Source organism: Temnothorax americanus, unplaced genomic scaffold (genome assembly GCF_048541705.1).
Source record: "Temnothorax americanus isolate GAGA-0224 unplaced genomic scaffold, ASM4854170v1 Scaffold51, whole genome shotgun sequence".
Taxonomy (NCBI): Eukaryota; Metazoa; Arthropoda; class Insecta; order Hymenoptera; family Formicidae; genus Temnothorax; species Temnothorax americanus.
Genome location: NW_027509668.1, coordinates 9535 through 24654, shown reverse-complemented (window position 1 = coordinate 24654; position 15120 = coordinate 9535). Strand labels below are relative to the sequence as shown.

Genomic DNA, 15120 nt, shown 5'->3' with positions numbered 1-15120 from the left:
TCCTGCAACCAGAAACGGTCGCGATCATTTCTTCACTCCTCTTTGCATTCGCCTTCTTTTCCCCCAGTGACATCTGGCGACTCAAAATTAGCGTAAAAATTATTCGTCACAGATCGAATTCGTCGGAGTCGGCTTCAACTTCGGCCAGCGCACGGAAGGGGAAAGGCGGGGAGGCAGACGTGCATTGTGCATTGTCGTCGGATAAACGCGAGGATGAAGAGACCGTTCCTCCCTCGGGTGAAGCTTTCCTGCTAGGTCTACCTTTTTGGTTTACCTGCGTGGATACCGCCGCGCATATACCGCGCATTGAATGCGGGATCCGGGTGGGCCGCGTGTGCGCAAGCAACCGTAAAGCGGTACTAATTTCTCGAGGAGGGGTAAAAAGCGACCGAGAACCGCTCTACGCCGCTACGTTGGAAATGAGATTTCCCGAGGAGGATGTCGCCTCCGCACACCACTGTCGCTGCGAGTCCTTAAGATAAAGAACGACCGCACCTGGCTCGTCGCGTCCTTCGGGGGAAGAAACCCCATCGGGATGGGGAAGTCTCGTGAAAGGGGTGGTAGAGAAGAAGAGACGGAGATCTCCGGTGTACCGTCGCGCCGCGCCACGCCGCGCCGCTATGGAAACGTCCTAATAAAATCAGGCGAATTAATCTAATCTCACGTAGGATCCCTCGGGCTGCGGTACAAAGGACCGGCGCCCCGAGCCGGGTAATTCAATATGATTCGACAAACAGTTTAACGGAGATTACGCCGAGTGTAACTGAGCGGAAGTAATTGGCTCTGCCCTTTCTCCTCATTCGTGCCCTCCTCTCTTTTTCTATCCTATCGCGGTGTGTCCTCGGAGACACAATTTTTACCTACCGATTACTGCCCAGAGAGACGGCTTATGGCGTAAAAATAGGGGATCGTTTCTACTTCTTTCTCGGAGCGTAATGGAAGTGTAATGGGCGCGCGACGGCGGTTGATCCTTTAGCTGTTAACGTAACGGAATCAAGCCGGGTATTTGTAAAGAAATTCCGAGTTCTCTCTCTCTCTCTCTCTCTCTGAACTTGGTTGCACTTTGGAAGCTAAATAAGAAATTCCAATCGTATAATTTTTTTGATACGGATCTGTGTATAATCCAATATAAGAAAATTTTATTTAAAAACTTATAAAGCTTATATATGAAATTTTATCTTAAATTTTCTAATGCACATTGTAGATATTGATTACTAATATTGATTGGGTCACTGATGTGATTTGATATAGAATATACAATTATAATAAGTATAGTAATAACTACATGATAATAATATCAAATTATAGATCCAGAGGCATTATAAGTTGAAAAAAATTCTGTCAGTCACACTTGTGTATAATATGTATTTATCGCCCGTAGACACGAAACCGTGACACTCGCTCTTTGCTCCGATTCCCTATTTCAATCGAAATTGATAAATTCGAGCATATACCTACCTGCTTGAGTAAATTCATCGTTTGTTTCTATGGGTGTCTCGAAATAAGTCAGCAATCGGGTAGATTAGTACATTTGCAAAAGTTGATAATCGCTGCGCAAAGAATGATCGTATTTGAAGGGATGATAATACGAAGCACGGAGCAGCACGCGCTGCTGCTTACCGGCTCGAGTTTCAACGACGGAATGGCAAACGCACGCCGACGCACGCCGCGACGTAAACAACGAACGAACGTTGTGAGCGCCGAGCACCGCGTGCGTCAACACACATGCTATAAAATATTTAACGAATCAAAATAAATGTATGACGGGTATTTTGTGTGTGCGTATATATATTCCATATATACCAAATCATTTTCGATAAATTATCAAGTCCGCTATGTTGTAATCTCGCGATTTATTTTATGAACTCGTTAGCATCTAAGATAACTATTAATTTTGCATATTTGCGCCGATCGAGAGCGTATTAAATGTATAATAAAAATTTTGAATTGTAATTGAGAACATGCTGTATGCTGTATGATTGATATAGCTAATGCATTTCAATTTTTTTCTTGATTTTTTTCATTCTTTTTAAAGCTTTTTTTAAGTCGGTTCTATTTAAAAATTTGTTTTGTATTTTTCACACTCTTTAGTGCGTTATTCAGTTAATATAAATAAAAAAATAATAAATTCATTATTTGCTTGCTTAAATTTATTATTCCATATTTCCTTACTGCTCCGTACCCAGAAGTTCTAACGCGATATTTTATGTACTAAAACCTTCTTGGAGGATTGCTCTATAGAACAGTGAAAACCGAGTGAAAACTGCATCCAAATCCGTCCAGTTGTTTTAGAGAAAAACATACCCACATACATACTCGCCAAATTGAGAACCTCCTTTTTAAAGTCGGTTAAAAAAGCCACCTCTGTACTAAAACGTATAATATTGTATGTACAATGTGGCGTTATTCAAAGTGACAATTTTAGAACTATCTAACTAATAATCCTTCGAGCTCGTCTCATTGAGAATACGAATGAAAATGCGCGAAAACTCGTTATCTTGAGAATTATTGTCAATACCGCGAATGCGTTGTCGCGAAGTAATTTCTAGGCTGCCGCAGGTAGACAGTCGCATAATTAGCATCTATGCAAATTGTTCTTCGCTTCGTTCCGCGCCAGTCATAGCCAGCGGCCACGTCTTGAGAAAGTTTCCTAATGTGGATGATGAACAGTAATCCCGGGTAAAATCTCGATTCGACTTATTCAAGCGGCTGCAGGCTGCCTCGCGGTAAACGTGGATTTGTTTGCGAATAAACCAACGGCAATTTTGCAGAAGATGATCCTAAGAGAGTTTCTTTATGAAAATTTCTTCTCGGGAGAAATACTAAAACGACATACCACGCTCTGTGTCAGGAGATACTGCCCTCTAGAAAGTCTAGAAAGCGATTATCTCACTTGAGCTTGCTTGTTTCTCGCCGACGTTTCAGTCGATTGCTTTCTTAAAATTTCATATTTTATTTCGCCGAATATGAAAAATTACACACAAGTAGCAGTATTTAAACATGTACAAAACTTCTCTCGGCAGAATAAATTATGAGACGGACAGAGAAACTGAGCAAAACGAGTCGATCGTAATAGTTAATATCAATTTCCATTAGAACATTTTGATTCCATAAGAATTTCTATACGATAGTAATAATAATTTTCAATCCGTCAAGGAACACGAGTATGACGATAGATGAAATGCAAGAAGAGCATCTCAGAAGTGAGAATCCAGATCGGTCCTCTTTGACTTCTACAAATCATTCCACTCATTGATCCCCCCGTGAGTTAGGTGGTCTCGATTAGAACGCTGTAAATTTTAATCTCTCGACAGGGGGCCGGTTGCTCTTTCCCGCTTTATCGTCCCCTGCCGCGCCTCCTCCACCTTTTTAATTAGACGCTCCGGCGCCCGAGCAGTAAATAAGAACGCGGGGGAAATTCCGGGCGCGCTAATGGAGAATTTAACTTGGCACGGTAGGTAAATCTTGATGGAGAACGCCGCGGAGAAGGTGAAGTCGAATATCGAGTAGCTATAGTATAACACACACACTACGCCGGATATCTGAAATATTTTATATATATTGTATTGTTTTATTATTTTATATCGCTATTATTTTTCACGATAATATTTTTATACTATGTGAAATTATTACACAAGTAACACTTTCTTCGGACATACTTAAAAGAGCGATGATATTATCCAGTGGAACTAAATGAGGACTTGGAATTTCCCTATTTTTGCTAATAGACAATAAAACGACAGAAGCACATAAATCGCGGCGCGAAGAGAAGCGTAAATAGGGTCGTGATGGGTAAACAGAACATATTAAAAGACGTCCGCGCCGGAAGAGGAGCTGAAAGCGAGACGACGTCTGGATTTATGCGAACCTCCTGCCAGGACATTATAAAGTCGCAACAGGGCGACGACGCCATAGACGGTGGAGAAAAAAAATCGAAAAGAGAAAGATAGGGGAGGAGACGTCGCGGAAGAGGTTGCGGACGCCACAAACGAGGTAGAAATTAATGCGAACTTCAGGGAAGAGCCGGGACAAAGCTCCCAAGGAACGGGGAAGACCCGGGCGAAAGGGCCGAGAGCGAACTCTCGCAAAGGACGACGACGAGGTGGAAGTGGTGAAAGGGGACAACGTGGTGTGGAGCAGGTGTAGACGAGACTGGAAGCTGGAAGACGAAGGGACGACGGTGGGCGATGGCGTGGTCGGCTGATTAACTTTTTCGCGTTTTTTGATCCTCATAAATTATGTAGGTACACGACGACGGAAGATTCGCCGCGGGCGTTAAGGGGCTCTTTCCAGGCAAGCGAGACAGAAAGGAGTGAAGGGGGGGTACGAAGAGCCCGCGTATACTCACGGTATATACGACGAACGAAAAAGAAGTATGCGCGCATGTTTTACGAGTTCCTCTTATCGCGAACTCTCTTGGCTCGCGATCACGCTATGTTTTTAACGTCTTCATCGGTGTTTTGGACTTGCGAGAATCCGTGCATTTGTTTCGCATATTTTAATCGCATACTTAGAGAAAATTGCATTAAAAAATTGTAGAATTTTCTTTATTAATATTTCGACTTCTTATGAGAATACATTTTATTATCTTATCATCAAGACTCTTTCTACAATTTAATAGAAAATTTAATTCTCGTATATTTAATGGGCAAATTTAATTTTTTCTACAATTATCTTAATCAATAAGTGTTTTTTAATTTTTTTTTCTTTTTGCATCTACATACGCTTCTAAACATGCGAGAATCACAAATATCTTTTGACCAAAGATCGGAAAAACTGGCATATATATATACGGAGATGATTCGAATGGCATTTCACGAGCGAAAGAAATATAAATCGCCCTTTTGCGTCTTGGAAGTATATGGGCGACGATGTATCGATCAAAGCCGGAAAGTTCGCGCGACATCTTGAATATTACCACTAAATCTCGAAGCTCGTAATGCAGACGTTTTGAAATGGTTTCCAGACTGGCTGTTATACGTGTCGTTTCCCACCGACCGACGTCAAAAAACGGCCGATCGCGTCATAAAATATCGCACTTGTACCGTGTTACAGATAGAAGGGCGATATTTATGAAATGAGTGTTTCGTGTAATGAGATCGCGTTTGCTAATCCAATATCGTTGTTTCCATACTGTCTGCGTATTCGTATGGAAATTTTATATCCCGAAACATGTTCGCTTTACCGCTGCTTGATGTTTCAATTTACATTCCAAATATGGCGATTAAGATAATACGAAAATTTAATAAACGATAGCGCATATATACAAAATTTCAATTTTATCATGTCGTATGCAATCAATAGCCAATAAAGTAAAGACAGTTTGCTTTTATTATTACGCACGCTACGTTAATTTCTTTAACAAGATAAAAAATTCCTATTTTGTCAAGTCCAGGTGTCCAAGAGAATTTATGTCGTTTCTAATTCCTTTGACTTCTCCTCCGCGTATGTCCCGGCCGACAGAGTTACGAAAATTCGCGGTAACACGACTACACACTCGACGCTACCGGAAAGATGTTCGCACAGCAAGGTATCCGTGTTGCTACCGCCTTGCGTTGCGTGTTAGGAACTATTGAATTAGCCGAGACGTTGGAAACCATCGTCGGGACGCTTCATTTTTTTTACCAGGCCGCGTACTGTGGGACACTTTCTGTTTCCTGGATAATTCGTTGCTTACATGGCGCGGTGGTCGTCGCGGCGACGACGATATGCGACGACAACGACGACGACAACGACGACGACGACAAAGAGGAGGAGAAAAGTATCCCTCGGGATAAATCTTGCTAATTCAGTTGCACACCCCAGGGAAAAAGGAATTATTCACTCATGATAATTTTAATGCAAGCATTTTACATATTCATGTGGTGTAGAAGAAAATCTAGTCTTTATATTTTAGTTTATAATATCTAGTAAAAAAAAATGTATACAAAATATCCAGTAAATCATACCACTTTTGCGCTTCAAATACAAAAATACTACAAAAGTACAACTTCTTGTTTAAATTGAAAAAAATATGATGCGACTAATAATATTATTATTTATTTGTCACACGTCCGAAAAATGTAAATCCAATCTCATTTAATTTTTAGACAAAAACAATCAATAGCAAGATAATGTTTTCTATTAACTATGTTATCTGAGTACACACCGATTAATTAAGATTTGGTGTAAAATTAATAGTAAATTTATAACAGTTTTCTATTAAGTCGACTTATCACACTCGATGTGACGGATTATGTGCGAACGCGTTATCTTTTTGATATTAATATTTACGTGGCCCGCGAGGATACAAGAGTACCATTTTTGCGCTGCGATACGTAGGACATTCCTGGCCTCCGGGAGTAACATAGGCGCGGGGGGAAATATTATCAGAAAAACCAGACGTAAATCGGCCACAGCTGCCAGGAGTGAAAATAAATTCGAATCGAGTACATGTAAATTTACTCACAGTCAGTCGATGACGCCTCCTCTCCCCCTCGATCCCGAGTCGTCGCGTTCCCGTCCGCTACTCCGCTGCTTCGCCGCTCCGGAAGCTCGTTCCCAGCTCGGATGCAAGTTTCTTCCCCAGGAAGCACTACCGAACGTGATTGCACAACGCGACGCGACGCGAACAATCGCCCGACACTTTCTACGGCACTCCCGACGTTTCATCGCGCGCGCGCGCGCGATCGACGGATCGACGACAAATTGTCCAGTGTCCGAAATCCGCACGTAATGATGCACGTAATGCACTTACGAATAAGTAACGGGGAAACATGGCGACTCGCCCGTTTACTCCCGGCATTCGCGAGAGTGTCAATCCCGCCGATAAAGTTCCCAATCACGCGCCGCCAACTTCACGCGGCTCGCGGGGCTCGCGCGACGCGTGACGTCATCACGATGAAGGCCAAAGGCGCACCGAAAAGCGGAGCGTCGCCATCAGATACCTCGATCGATCTGAGGATCTCTTTCATGGTTTCAGGCACTTTTACACGAGTCGGGCGATCGAGTGGCGCGGGATGACGCGCCGTAATTAAGCAGAATGTTCAATGATCGAGCAGACTCACCCGGAGGGGGGGGGGAGCGGCACCCTCCGGCTTGCTTGGCCAAAAGCCGATTGTGGCTCAATCGCGATTGTTCACAGTACCTGATATTCCACAATGCTCGCCGTCGCTCGGCTCGGCACTCGCGAGCTTTGTTCACCCGCGGGACTCACTCTCGGCGAGAAAAACGTACGGAAAACTCGAACGCGACCGCGCGCGATTTCCGAAACTTGTGACTTGCCGTCGAGGCAATGGCCGCCCGCGATGTCACTACGTGACTCAGACGAAAAGGCGGCGCGCACCGCGCGATAGGTGGCGCGCGCCGCGCGGCGAGCCGAGAACGTAAACAGGGCAAAAAAAACGTCTACTCGAGACCGGCGTATATCGCATGTAATATTTGCCCGCCTTCTCGGGCAGCCGGGCCTTAAATCAATGGGAAATATTCCTAATTGGACAAACGTGTCTTCGAATTTTATGTACGGAGACTCGCGAGACTTGGACAATTTAACTCTCACGTTTCATGGATCTTTTTATTAAATCAAAGATTGTTTCGTCTTTACTTCTACACGGAGAGAATTTTTTGTTATATTTGACCCTTAAGTTCACTAAAAACTTGGGACAACTTAATTGGCAACCCAGGAATTTTTAAAATATATATACAAACAATGTGATAAAAATTACCAAGCAGATTGGTACATTTTGAAAAATTATTGAAATTTCCCAAATATATTTTAGTAAAATTAATCAAACATATCTTATATTTTAATGTAATAGATATTGATATTTTTTATTATGGTGGATATTAATCAGAATAGCTCGCATAAAATTCTCGATGGTACATGTTGTCCCACAACTACCATGATTTCAGGGTAAATTTTAAGAGAAAATTATCTCCGTGTAATTATAAAATTGAATTATTGTATTTAATTAGGCGTCAATTTATATTGCAAGATACTACTTATACATTCAGACTTTTATGAATTTGTAAAAGTGGATTTTCTTTCGAATGCGTAGATGGAAGCTGATAAGAAAACAATACATTGAAGTAACTATATAAGTAATTGGAAATATATATTCGTTGGAAAAAATATAATAATTTAAAGAAAGGACGTATTCAGATAATATATTCACCGTAATAGAGATGTATGTTAACTGTCATAAAATGCAATGTGACGATAAGAGTATAACATTAACGCGATAAAAAAATAAAAATTTCTAAGGACTTACATAAAAGAGAAAAAAATCACATGTATAGAAAAGGAACCGGCAGAAATCATTAGAAAATAATAGATGGGTGTTTTAATTAATGCAGATTCACTGATTCATGAATACGTGACCCCGCGTTAATTAACATTTCGTGTCGACTCAAAGAATATCACGTCATCTCCGTATAATTAACTGACGAAGCGAAGGAGGGAGAGACGTCGAAGTTATATCGACACGTCGATACGATGAAGTACGAAGTTGGCGGAGTGTTCCTCGCGCGTCTAGGCGGTCTAGGGCGCTCAATACTCCGTCACGGAAATATGAGATGACGTGTAACCGTTTAAAATTACCATATGAAGTGCGCCACCAAAGTACGCAAATAAGCGCGAAGTATATAGGGACGGAAGAGACACCGACCGCCGAAAGAGAATCGCGATAATTCCCGACCGTGTCTGAGTTAGCTCAGCACGGCGGACATACTTTGCCTTTCCATTAACGACGTCTCGAGTTTCGTAGGGTCTGCCCTTCTCCATTTGCGAACGACGGGAAGTCTCCCGCGTGTTCCCCGGGAAAAATGAAGAAAATACGACGTCATTCTCGTGACTCGATTTGATGGAGTATTTGATGGCCGAGTCCATATCTCAGAGCTTCGTTTATCGAGATTTTAAGTCGAATCGCTATGGTAAAATATACTCTCTGGGCGAGTATATTATCTCTCGGTTGTTCAAGAATCTTCATTCTTTGAGCCTTCGCTGGACCATAAATTCTTATGAACATTCTTATACGAACCGCAAGTGAGTACTCGACTTCGTCCGGTTTTTATCGATAACGCGAGTTTTCTGTGTAAGTAACGGACATTCTTCAAGGAAAGAAAAAAAAGATCGAAAAATGTAAACGGCGGGCAAGAGAGAAATATTTATGTGGAAACGCTAATGCAGTCTCACTCCGATAACGGAATAACTCATGTTTACCAGGACCACGAATCGCACGTTCGGCGTGCAAACTTACCGGAAGTTATGCGTTTACTGCTGGAGTTACGTGCAAAGGCGCGAGTCGGCGGAGCGTTTGCATGTGCGGTCGATCGCTAGAAATATGCGTATCGTATCTCTGCGGGGGAAAAAAATCGAAATGCTTTATCGATCGACGAGGCGCCAGTCGGAAGCCGATGATGTATATTTACGCGGCTGCACCAAGTTTCGCGAACTTCCCGAATGATGTGCTCGGAATTTCGCGAAGCGACGTTGCCCCGGTATTCGCAGTAACTTCTCTTCTAGACCTCTCGCACTTATCTATTGCGTAGATAAAATATGAATCATTTATTTTCGCGTCGTATACTTTAGTCTATGTTATGTTCAATTTTTGTATATTTTTATACCAAGGAATGTTTGAATAGCTGAAACGTTTATGCTTAAAGAACGATCGGATTAAGATCGTCTTTTCTATATTTCTATATTTTCGGAGCAAATAATTTTTGCGAATAATTTTGAAAGTGATAAAAGCGCAGAGCGAAACTTTTCTTTAGTCAACGCATTTTATATTATTTTTTGTACGCGATTCATCACGGGGTAATTTGTGCCACGTGTAAAATCGATGTTAAGCCTAAAGCATAATGCGTGGAAATTAATTAGCGGTGTCGATATTTCAAGCGCTGCCCCAAGTTTATTTATTACAAGAGACTGATAACTCCCGGCAAATGCTGGTACGCGTATCGATATTTATTGTCGTGTATATGCGAACATTGTTTGTCACCGGGAGCTTCGACTTCGCATAAGTCATCGGCGCGACATCGCCATCGCGACGGATTTATTATTCGAGTTATGCGTCCTTGTCCCATGGCGAGGCAGTCGAGTCGACGACATAATGCCGCGGTACTACGATATAATGAAGGGAATGTAGGCGCAGCCATTGTAACCCCATTATATACACGGTGTGCTAGAGGAGAGTTCTACAATTCTTTCATGACTCTGAAGACAGCTAGTTTTCACCGACAACTTTATCGACCGATTCGTTTTCTGGTTTTCTCTGTCACAATTTTTAACTTTAAATATTTTGAGAATTAAACTTTGAATCCGATTTTTATAGCGACAAAGTTTAGTTGATTAATTTGCCGAAATCTTTAAAATTTTCAGGTGCTTGCAACTGAGATCGTTGATTCAACCCGATTCGGACTCCGTCGTCTACGGCTAGAAGACCTCGCGATGAGTTTAAGCCACCTTATATATAATCTGACATACATATATATATGTATATACTACGTGTGTCTATACGGGATTGCCAAGCCTGTAATTTGATCCGCAATCCGTCCGCTGTCTACCATTTGTTTTTGGCTAAAGCCAGTCGTGAATCAAGCCAGGTATACCGATAGTGATAGGCTACGAGCGGTAACGGCTCTCTCATTTTTTAGAACGCCGATCGCTTGGAATAACATAATGATTTTGAGCTGACCGGATTGCCCGCTCGAAGAAAAATTGGTTACCCGTTCGATTTAGTTTAAATTCTTCGTCTGGGAAACATGATTCATGTTGTAGTATAAAATAAAGTAATTCAAGAAATAAAATTAGTCATTTCATTAAGGAGGATCTGACAAATATTCGATACGACATATAGAAGGCTTTCATAAAAAGTGCATATTTGATAGTTTTAAACTATTTGATGGAATATTCATGAATCGAAAAATTGAAAAGTTTAGGGGTTCAAAATGGTAAGGTTTAAAATTTCATCTAAAATTTCAATGAATGGAGAATACGAAAATATCACATATCCATTAAATCTTTTCCAATCTCATATCAAAGTAAAACGAAAATTTTAAACCTCGAATTCCGCAAACCATTCCGTAACCAACAAATTTTATATTCCAATTGTGTGGAGAATTTTACATTTTAAAGTATACACGTATATATCCGAACTACTTTCATACTCGACAAATCCTAAGGAATATTCACAATGTCCCATCGACTTATTGTTAGTCGCGTATAGAGCGGCTTCTTTCGAAACAAAAATATACAAAACGTATCAGAGGGACCCGAGATACACGCTCGACGAAATCTCTCGCGGAACAGGACGCGCCTGTGCGTGTTTGCTGATCCGGAGCACTCGAGCATGACCATGAAGAGAGGGACGCAGAAGCCGGTAGCGCGACAAAAGGTACGACAACTTAAGCCGCTAGGACCGGAGCCCGGAGCCTCGGGAAGGAATCTATGTCTCCGGACACACAAATAGTTGTGACAGATGCCGGGTTATGTAAACAGGCCTCGATGATACCGAGCATTGTGTCACCGCGGAGAGAGATCCAGGGAGAAAGACACACTCGGTCGACCATTTAAGCGACAACAATAGCCGGGATTTGCGAAATAAGCGGGTATACGTAAGCACGTCTTCTCGTCAGGGTCGGCTGCCGTATCGTGGCATGTTCCGAATGGGTTTCTTACGACTGTCGTGTTGCCTGAACGTGGTGAGTGTGTCCGATAATTCTGTGATATTGTCAAATTTGCCGCAACAATAGAAAACAGTAAAACTCTGAAAACTCTGCTTTCTTGAGAAGCAAGGGACTTAATCATTTGTGCCTCCGTAAGGTGCGTAAATCCACAAATTTCTTGTAATTTTCGAGATTTAAAGATTAATTATTTAATAAATAACTTATAATATACACACACACACACACACACACACACACACACACACACGCAATATATAAACAATCTTTATATGTATACATGTGTTTTTCAATTAATATTTTTTAAATGCAATATTATCAAGAGTATTAAGACATTTTAATCTCGACGAAAATACGATTCCGCATAAAAATATTGAGTAATTGATATTTCGAGCGATATGGCACGTAACAGTCACAGCTCCGGCATTTATCCCGCGGTGTGTCCGTCGTATTGGGAGAGGAGAAAGCGGACCGACAAGATGGCGCCTGCGATTTTGATTTACGTGCGACAACAACGCGGCTTCGACGTGGTCCCGCGTGGGCGTCGATGATAAACCGCGAGATAGGCGCACGTGGGTGCATCGGTCGTCGGAAAGTCGAAACGTCTCGCTTCCACCATTTATCACGCGCGGAAACGAGGGGCTACGGGATCGGTCTTGTTTATGGGAGACGCGGTAATAATACGATTGTGCCGAGCTAATGAATGCGCGCGTGCACACATTAATGCAACTGCAGATTATGCATATCCCGGGTATCTGCATTTGCGCGTTCTCTCTCCCTCTCCCTCTCCCTCTCTCACTCTCTGTCTCTCTCTCTCTCTCTCTCTCTCTCTCTCTCTCTCTCTCTCTCTCTCTCTCTCTCTCTCTCTCTCTCTCTGTCGCCTTCCTTATCCACGTCGAACTCTCGGTGAATAATGGCAGCACCGAATGTTACGATCTCTCGCGTGTCATTAATAAAGACGTCCCTATGTGCCTTTAACAAAGCCGCGTTCTGCGAATCTGTATCCCGTACTAAACTAATACGAGAGAAGAGTTTCTCACCCACGCGTCGTATACGAGAAACGTCGGTAACGTTAAGTCATCCGCGAGGTCATTAACAAAGATTTATCATGCTGATGTTCGACGGATTCGGAACGCGCTAAAACACGGACGAATAACTTCTCCATATGGCGGTAATGGGCGTTGAATGACATTATTCGCATGTCGAAACTTTCGTGCCTTCTCTTTGGAAATAGGTCGGCGATATTTTCTCGATACAACTATACGATCGTTACAATCCGCACAATTTCAACTCTCATAATTATAAAAGATTTCACGGTTTCCTCACAGAGATGGATATGTCAACATCTTTTTATTTTACGCTTTCTAGTTCACACTCTGTCGTTACGTGCTGTAATTAACGAATCGCGCTAATAAATGAGACGCATGGCATTGATGCAAAAATCGTGACACGCAGAATTTGCCTAGCTGCGGCTTCGAAATAATGTGATAATTACGTGATAATTACGTTAAAGGCGCAAATTATGCGGGATTCGCGATTTACTGTCTACGTTTACGGTGCAATTTATACGGTTGAACGTAAATGCGGGGGATTTAATGGATTCGGAATTAGTTACACGCCGTTAGACGATTGCGTACACGTTAAAGGCTTATGCTGCGACGTCGTTGGCGAATTTTCGCGTCGTTTGTGCTGCGACATCCCAGAGCGAGTTCGCGCAGATGAATTTAATCCGCGTGGAGCTAAGTATATCGCGTAACAATGCGGAGACTTTTGCTGATTTTGATAGTAATTCCAAGAAATTTTAAACGATTTCGTCAATTAATTAATAAGTACCTTCATTGTATTTTTAGTCGAAATAAAAATTGTTTGATTACCCCTTTCGCTAAAAATTTTATTTTTTTTATCAAAATATTAGGTATTTATTATCTTAATTAGTTAAATTTATCATATTTGTCAATATATCAGTCTATATGTCTCAACGTCTCAACGCAGTCTATATATGAAGTTTATAATTATAACTGTTTATAGTTCTTTCAATAAATCTACTTTCTTATCATATACCGTAGATATGTAAAAATACATATATTGCATAACACGTAACAATACTTTGATTCTATTTTGTATTAACCGCGTGAAAAAAATATTTTGCCATTATTAAAGGCCATTGCACGTAACGAAGTTTTAGTCATAATCGTAGGGCCGTAAGAAAATAGACCAATCACACTCAATTATTCTCCTTGAGCTCGAAGAATAATCGAGTGTGATTGGTCATTTTCTTACGGCCTTACGATTATGACTAAAACTTTGTTACGTGCAATGGCCTTAAGAAACATTACTATTAGCATCCTAGATTTTAATTCTTTTCAACTCAACCGGTACGCTGTAAATCGTAGAAATATCCCGGACGTTCATCGGCATACCGCGCGCAGAATTACAGTCGCATTAACACACAAAGAAGATTATGCGCTCGCGGCGCGGGCCGCCGCGCGCCGCGCCGCGCCGCGCCGCGCCGCTGTCATCCATTATTCATAAAACGAGCGAAATAAAAACCGGCGCGCACACCTCATCGCGCGCGATGATGACCCGCGTTTTTTTCCAAATATAAACCACCGAGGAGCGTCATTTTGGCGAGAGCGCGAGCCGAGAACCGAGATAAATCACGGCACCCGGTGCATGGTGCTTCGCGCGTCCGCCCAGCGCAGTCACCCAGCGCGCGCGATGTTGTAATATGCATGTACCAGCCAGCCTGAATCCGACCTGGACATCGCCACTCCAACCTGGACCCGAGAGCCTGACGTATACAAACGCGTCGCAGTCGTCGGCGTGCGATGCAATATATGCAGTGGATATATATATGTATATATATGTATGTATAAATGACCGTGTAGCAGCCACCTACCGCGTGCGAATTCTTGCAGGTGTTAGAATGGCGAAAGGGCAAAGCGGAGGGCGGAGAGCGGGAGACGAAGAGGCAGGGGAAGAGAGACTTCCGAAAGGGGTTTGTGCATCGGATGCATCGTGACTCGCACATCGAGAAACGGCGGGAAACCGCGATGCTCACTCGCTCGCGCGGCAGGCACGTTTGACTACGAATGCCGGTGTTACGTGAATCGCGCATTGTAGTCGGAGAAAGAGAAAGAGAGAGAGAGAGGTGGCTGAGTCCGATTCACAATGGCATTCCCTGATCTCCTCGAGAACACGTGGCCGCGCCGGGACGTGAAAGGATATATATTACCGCGTGTACCGCCCGCGGCGACGCTGGACGCGGGCTTTTAACTCGAACAGATTGGAGAACGCGCATCCGTGGTACATATATATCGCGCTGTACGAAAACCATACTAATTTTCGGATGCTACATTCGAACGCTGGTCATTACGCTCGAAAGGGCCCGCGGGGTGCCCCACCATCTGACCGATTAAACATCTGATGTGTGCGCAGACGAGTGTGATTCGTTTCACC

At 42.6% G+C, this 15120-nt stretch overlaps 1 protein-coding gene and 1 long non-coding RNA gene across 4 annotated transcripts in view; one reads left to right on the top strand and one right to left on the bottom strand.

Annotated features, from left to right (window-relative positions):
* Window positions 1-7263, bottom strand: part of Pxb (putative Hedgehog signaling attenuator pxb) — a 442218-nt gene extending 434955 nt beyond the window's left edge. The window contains exon 1 of the mRNA XM_077419091.1: window positions 6449-7263. The gene's annotated coding sequence lies outside the window, so the exon portion shown is untranslated. The remainder of the gene's footprint in view (window positions 1-6448) is intronic.
* Window positions 7264-8450: 1187 nt separating this feature from the next.
* Window positions 8451-10913, top strand: LOC143904384 (uncharacterized). 3 transcript variants are annotated; one of them, XR_013258898.1, is made up of 2 exons: window positions 8451-9022; window positions 9095-10913. It is a non-coding gene; the product is annotated as an uncharacterized LOC143904384 (long non-coding RNA). The 3 variants fall into 3 exon arrangements; XR_013258899.1 differs by having other exon boundaries at window positions 8451-9477; window positions 10358-10913; XR_013258897.1 differs by having other exon boundaries at window positions 8474-9022; window positions 10358-10913.
* The last annotated feature ends 4207 nt before the right edge of the window (window positions 10914-15120 follow it).